At 46.5% G+C, this 11751-nt stretch overlaps 1 long non-coding RNA gene across 1 annotated transcript in view; it reads left to right on the forward strand.

Annotated features, from left to right (window-relative positions):
- Positions 1–10891, forward strand: part of LOC125928170 (uncharacterized) — a 25141-nt gene extending 14250 nt beyond the window's left edge. Inside the window, exons 3-4 of the long non-coding RNA XR_007459581.1 lie at positions 8559–9384; positions 10161–10891. This is a non-coding gene — a long non-coding RNA (uncharacterized LOC125928170). The remainder of the gene's footprint in view (positions 1–8558; positions 9385–10160) is intronic.
- The last annotated feature ends 860 nt before the right edge of the window (positions 10892–11751 follow it).

Genomic DNA, 11751 nt, shown 5'->3' on the forward strand with positions numbered 1-11751 from the left:
TTTTTTTTTTTTTTTTTTTTTTTCATCTCATTCATTTCTTGATGTCTGATCCTGGCACAGGGCAAGTGCCTGTCACATGACAGATGCCTGATAAAATAAATATGAGTAAGCCAGTTGTTCCCAGTCAGGAACATAGTTCCATTGTCACCAGATTTTCTGATTCAGAGAAGCTGGAAATTTGGATATTGGTAGAACTCTCCTGATTTTTAATCATAAAATATTCAGAGTACAAAGTGAAAAAAAAAATAAATATGAGAGGAAGGAGTTTACAAATGAGCATTACGGATATTGGAATAGCGCTAGTTCTTGGGGCGCCTGGGGGGCCCAGTCGGTTAAGCATCCAACTCTTGGTTTTGGCTCAGGTCATGATCTCAGGGTTGTGAATTCAAGCCCCGCATTGGGCTCTGCGCTGCCAGTAGGGAGCTTGCTTGGGATTCTCTCCTTCTCTCTCTCTCTGTCTCTCTCTCTTTCTCTCTCTCTCTCTCTCTCAAAATAAATAAATTAATTAAAAAAGTAAAGAGTCTCTTATGGTTAAAAAATAAAATAAAAAAAAGGATGGGGCGCCTGGGTGGCTCAGTGGGTTAAGCGTCCAACTTCAGCTCAGGTTATGCTCTCTCGGTGGGTTTGGGCCCCTCACTGGGCTCTGTGCTGACAGCTCAGATCCTGGAGCCTGCTTCAGATTCTGTGTCTTCCTTGCTCTCTGCCCCTCCCCCACTCATTCTCTCTCTCTCTCTCTCTCTCTCTCTCTCTCTCCCTCTCTCTCTCTCTCTCTCACGCACTCAAAAAATCAATAAACATTAAAAAAAAAAAAAAGGAATAGTGTAATAGCTCTTTAGTTTGCAGAATTGGCTGGTTTGGGTTGTCTGGAATCTGAAAATGACCCTGGACCTCATTTACCCTAGTCACATTTAACACCTGAACATTGTTTACTAAGCAAACAAAACAAGAAACCAGAAGGTGCTAACTTGGAATTAAACTGTGGGAAAATTTTGTTTCCATGTATTAGGTAGGTAGTTGTTCACTTTTAAAAGGTATTTGTTTATTAAACAAATTTGTAAGAACAAACTGAGACAATCACATGGGGCAAAATCCTAAGAAATCAATCAATTAAAATAGATACAGGTAATATTACTCAGCCCTAAGAAAGAATGAGATCTTGGGGCACCAGGGTGGCTCAGTCAGTTAAGTGTCCGACTCTTGGTTTTGGCTCAGGTTGTGATCTCACAGTTCATGGGTTTGAGCCCCACATCGGGCTCTAAGCTGATGGTAAGGAGATTCTCTCTCTTCCTCTGTCTCTCTGCCCCTCTCTCAAAAATAAATAAACTTTATTTATGTATGTATTTATTTATTTATTTACACAACCTTTTTTTTTTTTTTTAAGTTTATTTATTTTGAGAGCAAGAAAGCACGAGCTGGGGAGGGGCAGAAAGAGAGGAGAGAGCAAGAATCCTGAGCAGGCTGTGCACTGACAGCACAGAGCCTGATGTGGGGCTTGAACTCATGAACCACGAGATCATGACCTGAGCCGAAGTCAGTCACTTAACCAACTGAGCCACCCAGGCGCCTCCAAAATAAATAAGCTAAAGAAAGAAAGGAAGGAAGGAAGGAAGGAGGAAAAGGAAGGAAGGAAGGAAGAAAGAAAGAAAGAAAGAAAGAAAGAAAAAGAAAGAAAGGTCTTGCCATTTGTGACAACATGGATGAACCCAGAGGGGATTATACTAAGTGAAATAAGGCAGACAGAGAAAGACAAATACCGTATGATTTCACTTATATGTGGAATCTGAAAAACAAAAAAATGGACAAACAATCAACACAGACACAGACCCATAAATACAGAGAAGAAACCGGTGGTTGACAGAGGGCGGCAGGGGGATGGGCAAAAGGGATGAAGGGGCGTGAGGTCCAGGCTTCCGGTTAGGGAATGAGTCAGTCACAGGGATGAAGGGGCACAGGGAATGACTACAGGGAATGTAGTCAGTGGTGGTGTAGCCGTACCTGACAGACGGTAGCTACGCTTGTGAGCACAGCATAGGGCGTAGACTTGTGCAATCACTGCGTTGCACACCTGAAACTAATGTCACACGCTGCAGTTTAGAAAAACAGGGGCGCCTGGGTGGCTCGGTGGGTTACGCGGTTAAGCGTCTGACTCTTGATTTCGGCTCAGGTCACGAACTCACAGTTCATGAGATCGAGCCCCATGTCGGGCTCTGTGCAGAGTGTGGTGCCTGCTTGGGATTCTCTCTCTCCCTCTCTCTCTCTGCCCCTCCCCTGCTCATGCACACACGCACAAACTCTCTCTCAAAATGAATAAACATTTAAACTAATAATAATAGGGGGCGCCTGGGTGGCTCAGTCGGTCGAGCGTCCGACTTCGGCTCAGGTCATGATCTCGCGGTTTGTGAGTTCAGGCCCTGCGTCGGGCTCTGTGCTGACCACTCGGAGCCTGGAGCCTGCTTCGGATTCTGTGTCTCCCTCTCTCTCTGCCCCTCCCCCGCTCATGCTCTGGCTCTGTCTCTCTCTCTGTCAAAAATAAACATTTAAAAAAAAAAAAAAAGATTTTATTTTTAAGTAATCTCTACACCCAGCCTGGGACTTGAACTCACACCCCCGAGATTGAGTCACACGCTCCACTGACTGAGCCAGCCAGGCTCCCCACCTCTTTCTGAAGTTTATGTAAACGGAATCATGATGCATATATACTCTTTTTTTTTTTTTAATGTTTTATTATTTATTTTTGAGAGAGAGAGAGACAGAGTGCAAGTGGAGGAGGGGCAAAGAGAGAGGGAGACACAGAATTCCCAAGCAGGCTCCAGGCTCTGAGCTGTCAACACAGAGCCTGATGCGGGGCTCAAACTCACGAACTGTGAGATCATGAGCTGAACCTAAGTTGGATGCTTAACTGACTGAACCACCCAGGCTCCCCTCTTTTTTTTTTTTTTTTTTTAGTTTCATTTAAGTAATCTCTTCACCCATCATGGGGCTTGAACTCAACGCCCACAAGATCAAGAGTGCCACACTTTTCCGACTGAGCCACCCAGGCTCCCAGAAGCAGCAATAATTTGGTTTCATCATAATTTGACACTAGGTTTAGTTCTTACAAAGGCACAAAGTAGAACACAGGTACCAGTTTCTCAACTGCATTGTTCTGGGTGGTACCATGAGGTAAGATGACGTATCAGAATTTTATCCATTCTACCAATAAATTGGAAAGGAAGAGAAAACTTTATTTGGCTCCAAACAAAAGGTTATACTTTGTTTTCAAGTCAAGTGAAATTATCTGTGAGCAATTTTCAAACATATTGCAGACAGACATAGGAAATTAAAAGATTTTTTAAAAAAATCTGACCAGCAGAGTCTACTGTCTCAAAATTCAGTTTCAGAAAATGAGATGGGACAGAACTTACAACAAATACCAGAACATTTGCTACATTCCAGCCCTGTTCTAGGCACCCACAGAGCCATGACATTTATGCAAGGTTCACATTCTAGCCAAAACGCAAGCCGTGCCAGCACGAACCTCGTTAATAAAATCAAAAGAGTTTTTATAATAAAGTACAAAACATAGCTGTGATGGGACACCTAGGTGGCTCAGTTGGTTAAGCGTCTGACTTCGGCTCAGGTCATGAACTCGCGGTTCGTGGGTTCGAGCCCCACATCGGGCTCTTTGCCGACAGCTCAGAGCCTGGAACCTGCTTTGTATTCTGTCTCCCTCTCTCTCTGTTCCTCCCCTGCTTGCACTCTGTCTCTCTCACTCTCTCTCAAAAATAAAGATTAAAAAAAACCTTACCATTAAAAAAAAGCAAAAAACAGGGGTGCCTGGGTGGCTCAGTCGGTTGAGGTCCGACTTCAGCTGGGGTCATGATCTTGCGGTTCATGAGTTCGAGCCCCGCATTGGGCTCGTTGCTGTGAGCCTGGAACTTGCTTCAGATACTCCGTCCCTCTCTCTCTGACCCTCCCCTGCTTGTGTTCTCTCTCTCAAAAATAAATAAAACATTAAAAAAAAGAAGAAAACAGCACAGCTGTTGACTATAAGCCCAACAAAAAACTACGAATCCTTTAGCCAAACTAATCCCTGAGGTCCATAGCTGGCTGCCTTTAGAAAGGGTTATGCTGCAGTTCCGTGGGTTAGGTCCCTCTGGGGTGGGCGGGGGTAGGGGAGGAGACAGCACCTGTTGTGCCCACTCCTGCATGCTGCTGCAGACTGTAAGGGGGAGGGAGGGCGACTCGAATGAATGAATGAATGAATGAATTCATTCCCTCGTGTCTCCATTCGGCCTATGTTTCCCACTATTTGTGAGCCTCTGTCCTCCATGAGCTCACTGACGGCTGGGACGGGGCTTCATTCACCGTCCTCCCTCTGCACCTGCCACTTAACAGTGCCACATCCCGCCCCTGAGGTCTTCAGCATCATCGCCTGAGCTCTGGGAGCCTCATGTCCTCATCTGCAAGTTGGGGAGAAGGTTCGGAAGGTTGTGAGTCTCTGTTTAGCTAACTTAGGCCTACCATCTTGCCCAACAGACATTCAAGGAATGTGCTAGGTACTTTGAAGGAATCAGAGCGAAATACGGCACCACCCTGGCTTCGAGGGGTTTCCGGACTGTGGGAGGATGGGAGGAGGGAGGACAGGAGGGTAACAGCCTATAATGCAATACAGTGTGGCTTGCAGAGCTGTAGGGAGAGCTCAGAGGAGGTGGGGAAGAGACGCTTGAGTCCAGCTTTCAAGGATGCGTGGAACTTCCCCAGCAAAAAGGTTGGGGGTGAGTATTGACGGCAAAGAGAAGAGCAGGTCAAAGACACGGAAGGCGTCAAAGTGCACTGCTCGCAGAGGGAATTGGTAAATAGTTTGTGCTGGCCGGGGCTCAGGGCCACGGTGCAGGACGGGCTGGAGAGAGACTCTGCGGTCTGGTCACAATGGGCCCTCTGTGCCACCTAAGTAGTTTGTGCTGGACACGTCGGTCAGGATGCCTGTCATTCCAGCTTGTTTCCAGGCGAAATGGTGCCACCCACTTGGGGACGCTAGACTGAGCTGCTTTTTTTTAAAACAAAATCAAAAACAAAAACACCTTTATCGAAGTGTGTTATTTACGCAGAATCAGATGATTCCTTTTTATGTGTTTCGTTCAATGAGTTTTTGACAAATGTATTTACCTGTGGAACCCCCACCAGAATCAAGATCCAAAACATTTCTGTCACTCAAAAAAAGCACCCTTGTGCCCCTTCGTGCTCGTTCTTCACCTCACCTTCCCACATCCCAGGCCCCCGAAATCTTCAATCTGTTTTCTTTCGCCGGTTTGCCTCTTCCAGAATTTCATATAAATGGCCTCATCCGGCTTGCAGCGCTCACCCAGCCTAACGCTTTTGGAGTCGGATTCATGTTATTGTGTGTATTAGTAATCCGTTCCTTCTTGCTGCTGAGTGGTATTTCTTTGTGCGGCCACAGTCACTCCATCCGTGATGAGCATTTGGAGCGTCTCCACGTTGGGGTTATTGCGGATAAAACTGCCGTGGATGTTCTTATATAAGTCTTTGTGTGGACATGTTTTCACTTCCCTTGGGTAAGTGGAAGTGGAGTTGTTAGTTCTTAAGGTAGATAAGATGCATGTTTAACTTTTAGCAAGTGCCAAACCGAGAGAGAAGAGAAGGGGAGAGAAGGAAAGAGAGACACTCAACACAGACGTTCCGTTAGCTTCCCTTGGCTGGTGAGGGATTATGGTAGGAGAGGGGAGGGGGCATGGGAGCTGTCACTCATCCACGCACCCACATCTCTGTGGCAGCCCAAACCACCATGGCCACTGCTGGCATCCCAAGGAAGTCCCTTTTTCCCCCAGCATGTGGAATATTCCATGGGACCAGAGAAGCCCCCATGGAAATGCCAGGGCAGGTGCCTCGAGTCCCCAGGAAGCTGAGGCCCATGCAGGTTGGGGGTGGGACGGCTGGAGACGAGGCCTCAGGGAAGGCAGGGAGGGCAGGACATGGGCAAGGGGCTGTGTGGACAAGCAGTGCCTTGAAGGAGATCCGGTGGCCCCAGGAGCCAGCCCCACACCCCACACCCCCTCCCCCAACCAGGCCCCAGAAGTGGCCATTGTCACACTTGGGCAGTGGAGGCCAGTCTCTTGCAAGCCTTTGTGGTTTAAAAAGGAAGGACAGAGCTATCTAGACAAACTGCACAGCAACAGAAGGTTAGGGGAAAAATAACAGTCCTCAGGCCTCGGTGAGGGCCCTCCCCACCACATTCCTGATGCCCCATCTTTTTTTTTTTTTTTTTCGTTTTTAAGTTTATTTATTTTGAGAGAGAGAGCGAGCACGAGCTGGGGAGGGGCAGAGACAGAATCCCAAGCAGACTCCATACTGTCAGCACAGAGGCCAATGCGGGGCTCAAACCCACGAACCGTGAGATCATGACCTGAGCCCAAACCAAAAGTCGGACGCTTAACTAACCGAGCCACCCAAGCGCCCCCTGAAGCCTGTCTTTGGAACATGGGTGAAGCCGCAGGTCAAGACTCCTGTGTCACTCAGGCTGCTGACCTGTGCTCGGCCCTACCCTGGCCCTGCCGCCAGAGGACAGCCAGCAACGCCTTCTACGTTTTTGTAAAGTAAGGACACAGCTGTTTTCAGCATGGAGGCAGTAATAAGTTGTCCCTGATGGGCTCTGTGTGAGAGTCCTCAGGGCACCTGCTCCCCTCTCCTTCTTGGATCCAGCCTACCTTGACCCTGGGCCAGGCTGGCATGGGAGCTGCAGAAAACATGGGGAGGCATAGGAAACAAATCCTCAAAGCCAAATCTGCAGAAGCGGATGAGTCTTTTGTGAAATTCGCAGGCTAGTGCTCCGAGCCCCCAAGACCCCTTTGCACACACCTGGCCCTGGGTTTGATCTCAGAGGTGGCGGCTCTTCCCTCCTGCAGCTGGTTTCATGTCGGGTTTCAGTTCCAGGTTGCATCCTGAGAACCCTCTCTGCAGGCCCATTCTTGTATAACTTAAAAGACCTTGACCCTTGCCAGTTGCCGAAAGCACACTTTTCTGCTCGTCCAGGTAAAACACCTGGAGAAGCAGTTTCACGAAACAGGCCTTCAGTGGCCCCCAGAGATGGACTTTGTCCCAAGCTCAGTTCTTTTTATTTATTTTTTTAAGTTTGTTTATTTTGAGAGAGAGAGCGTGTGCGCACAAGTAGGTGAGGGCAGCGAGGAGAGACAAAATCCCAAGCAGGGTCCGTGCCATCAGCACGGAGCCCGATGGGGCGCTGGAACTCACAAACCGTAAGATCATGACCTGAGCTGAAATCCACTCGGACGCTTAACCGACTGAGCCACCCAGGTGTGCCACCCCCTGCCCCGCCAAGCTCAGTTCTATCAGAATTGTGTGTTCGTGAGTATGTGTGGATGTGTGTGTCTGAGTATGTTTTACATACTTAATCGTAAAGTTCAAACTTTCAGACCTTCCGCTTTCTGGTTGTAAATTTGATGGGATGCAGTTGTGATTAGAAACATTTTGCTTCCAGGGACACCCGGCTGGCTCCGTCGGAAGAGCGTGTGACTCTTGATCTTGGGGTTGTGAGTTAAAGCCCCATGTCGTGTGTAGAAATTATTTAAATCAATAAATAAGCTTAAAAGAAAAAACATTTTGCTTCCCCAAAAGGGTGCAATACTTGGAGTAGTCATGTTCGTAGAGACAGAAAACAGAAGGGCAGTTGCCAGGAGCCGGGGGCAGGGGGGAGGGGGGAGTCGTTTAATAGGTATGGAGCTCCAGTTTTGCAAGATGAAATGAGTTCTGGAGGTCAGTTGCACAACAACACGATGTGCTTACCCCTAATGAACCGTATGCTGAAAATGGTTAAGACGGAACATTTTATGTTATGTGCACTTTACCACAATTAAGAAACAATCTGCCGGGTCTGCAGAAGATCATGAATATTTTGTGGCTTTGTACGACCTGACACTGGATGGCTTTGTGCCCGGGGATCATTTTCAAATGCAGTCAGCAGTTAGGATGTGCCATAGATGTGGTTAGGGTGATATAACAGAGGTGTTTCAGGTATGCATAGTGGCCACATCCCAGTGGATGTGTGGCCCCTAACAGAGAAATCCCTGGACCCCAGCAGCCTGAGTTTTGCTTTTGACCAGAAGTCTTAGTGTGGGCTGCTCTCTGGTTTCCAAGGCTGTAGGAAGAGAGTATCTCTATTTTGAAGACAGGAAGTTCATTGCACATTTGTTTTTTTTGTTTTTTTTTTACCAAGACATGTCAGGACAACGTTTTACAAGAAAGCCTGGAAAGGGAAGTGGTATGAAAATTGTTTGGGTTTTAATACAGAATATATTTTTTTAATTTTGCACATATTTAGAAAAATTATGAGTTCCATCCAGATATATGCAGCTACCTTCCAGAAAAAGGGGATATTACAGTAAATTCATCTTGATCAGGTGGCACAGAGAAAACTTCTGGAATAGTCACATTTGAAAATTCCTTATTAAAAAAATTAGTAATAAAAAGAGAAAATGCCTTATTAACGAATGCCTTTGCCTTAAAACTGATTTAGCCAAAAACTGTTAATATTTTCTCCACAGAGCCTTCATAACTTGGTCACAACAAATAGTACTTGAAACAGTAAAGACAAACAAACAGACAAAACCAAAAAGCAAAAAAACCCAAAGAACCACCTGAATTGAAACATCATTTTGGAGAAGAGAGAAGGAAGGAAGGTGTTGAAGTAATATATTGGAATAGTTATCTAGTGCCGTCGTTCACTTGACCATTAATTTCAGAAGTGTCCTTATAATTATGTTAAATTAAAGATCTTGCGAATTATAGGTCACAGATATCCACTTTCAATGTGGAATAAGTCTATAAAGATGCTCGTTAAGATGCTGCTCTAAGATCAGAATGAAAGTGTGTCCATTTAACTCGGTGAGGTCAGGCCCGCTTTATACCCCAAGGGATCTGCAAGGCTGGATTTGAAGCAGTTAACAGATTCATTTAAGCAAAATCTTTGGTTTCTCGGCTGGCAGTGTCCTTAGCAAGGAAATCACGTGACCACTCTGGGTGAGGCAGAGTCCCTTCAAGGACATTCAGAGGGTTTGGGAAGTGGCTGCTTCAAATTCACACCCCACCCAGAGGGACTGTGGCCATTGCCCTGGGCTGGGGCGAGGGCTCCAAGGCGATTCTGACATGCAGCCAGGGATGACCAGCGGCCCAACGCGGATCGACAAGAGGATTATGACTTTGATCTTATTTCCATCGTCTTTCCTGTGTGGGAAACAGGCAAAGGAAAAAAAAGAAAAGTCAGCGGGTAAACATATTTTAGCGACCCGATAAAGTATCTGCTGTAATTCCAACCAACTGGTGTGGCCCAGAGGACATTCTCCCCTTTGCACTCGGCAGTGCTGCGAAAAGGTATTGTCATTCTGTCTGCTGTGGAAAACCCTAGCTCTGGAGATCAGGTGAGGGCCCAGCTGGTAAGAGGCGGAGCCAGGGCTCAGACCGGCCTAATCCATCTGCCCCTTTGTTCTGGGACTGAAACAATCCTCTTCTGTGAAGGCCCATCCATTCTGTGTTTTGTTCCCTGCACTTGGGCTAGCTCCCTTCTTTTCTTACCCTCGTTTTCCTTGCTCAGGGCGGAAACTGAGATCAGCATAATTTCTGAGCAAATAGAAATTCACAGGACAGCCGGCCCGAGAGTGCGGAGTAAGAGGCGCGCTCACTTGGTGTGAAGCACGAAACACTTCCAGGTGCCAAAATCACTTCCCGCCCGCCCCACGTTGTTTGGCAGGGCTAAAATTAAATCCTGCTTTCTAGTAGCTGTGGTGGGAATTGAATTTTGCATCTTTCGTCTGACCGCTCCGAAATGACCTTGAAAGACAGGAGAGCCTCGGTCGGTATTAGTGGGTAGAAAATAGCGTCAAGGGGCGCCCAGGTGGCTCAGTAGGCTGGGCGTCTGACTTCCCCTCAGGTCATGATCTCATGGTTCGTGAGTTCAAGCCCCGCATCCGGGCTCACTGCTGTCAGCACAGAGCCTGTTTTGGGTCCTCTGTACATGCCCCTCTGGCTGCCCCTCCCCCAGTCTCTCTCTCTCTCTCTCTTAAAAATAAGTAAATATTAAAAAAAAAAAAAAAGAAACCAGCTTTAATTTCTAAATCAAAGAATTTTTAACGCATAGATTTTATTCAAAGACAGGCAATGTTGAAAGAGATCTCACTCTAATGGCAAACAACAACAACGACAACGACAACAACCTTGAATTTTCAGCTGAGCTCATTTTCCAGGACTGCTTGAGCAGCTGCTGCCACCTCATGGAAAATTTTTATAAATTTCCAGTTGAGGCAAGAATCCACCATCTCCATGGTCTTCCGGTTACTGCTACCAACGCACGTTCCCTCAGACCAAAAAGCCCCTGGAAGTCTTTGGGCCTGCCAGCCCAAAGCAGTTGAAAAGCAGTTAGAGTATCATAGACATGTGGCGATTAGAAATCAAGCAATTAAAAAAATTAAAACATCAACATTAAAAAACAAAAAAAGAGGGCGCCTGGCTGGCTCAGTCTGTTCAGCATCCGACTTCGGCTCAGGTCATGATCTTGCCGTCCGTGAGTTCGAGCCCCGTGTCGGCCTCTGTGCTGATAGCTCGGAGCCTGGAGCCTTGCTTCGGATTCTGTGTCTCCCTACCTGTCTCTCCGCCCCTCCCATGCTTGTGCTCTATCTCTCTGTCTCTCTCTCTCTCAAATAAAGATTGAAAAAAACAATAAATAAATAAAAGAAAAAAAGAAAACAATAAGTAATATTTCTCTTAAAAATATTTCAGGGGCACCTGGCTGGCTCAGTCAGAGGAGTTGTGCTACTCTTGATCTTAGGGTTGGTCGTGAGTTCAAGGCCCCTCTTGGGTGGAGAGATTACTTACTAAATTAAAAAATAGATATTTTATTTATTTATTTATTTATTTATTTATTTATTTAGTGCTGAGAGGAGAATCCCAAGCAGGCTCCAAGGTCTGCATGGAGCCCAAGAAGGGGCTTGATCCCACGACTCTGGGATCACGACCCAAGCTGAGATCGAGAGTCGGATGCTCAAACGACTGAGCCACCCAGGTGCCCTCCAAAATATGTATTTAATTTTTTTTAATGTTGTATTTTTTTTTCAGACAGAAAGTACGGGTGGGACAGGGGCAGGGAGAGAGAAAGAAGGGCAGAGGATCCAAAGCAGACTCCAGCGCACTGACCGTAGAGGGGCTCAAACTCACGTGAACCACGAAATCATGACCTGAGCTGAAGTCAGGCACCCCTCACAATATGTATTTTAAATGTAAAGCTTTTTTTTAATTTAAATTTAAATTTTTAAAATATTTTTGGTTTAAATAAAATGTTATTTCAGTTGCAATTGAAATGAGCAGAGAGAGAAGACATAATGATTAAGAAAATTCTTCCGTGGGGGCACCTAGGTGGCTCAGTCAGTTGAGCTTCTGACTTCAGCTCAGATCATGATCTCACATTTCATGAGTTCAAACCCGCGTGGAGCCCCGCATCGGGCTCCGTGCTGACAGTGCAGAGCCCGCTGGGGATTCTCTCTCTGCCCCTCCCCACTCGTGTGTGTGCGCTCACAGTCTCTCTCTCTCTCTCTCTCTTGTCTCTCTTAAAATAAATAAAATTATATAAAAAAAGAAAGAAAATTGTTCTGTGTAGCTCCTCCTCCCTATGATTTTAAGGAGAGCACTTCTGTAACATATAGCCCGATGCTAGCCGCACACCGTGAGCCCCTGCACGGCTGTCTGCTG

This window comes from Panthera uncia, chromosome E3, assembly GCF_023721935.1.
Source record: "Panthera uncia isolate 11264 chromosome E3, Puncia_PCG_1.0, whole genome shotgun sequence".
Taxonomy (NCBI): Eukaryota; Metazoa; Chordata; class Mammalia; order Carnivora; family Felidae; genus Panthera; species Panthera uncia.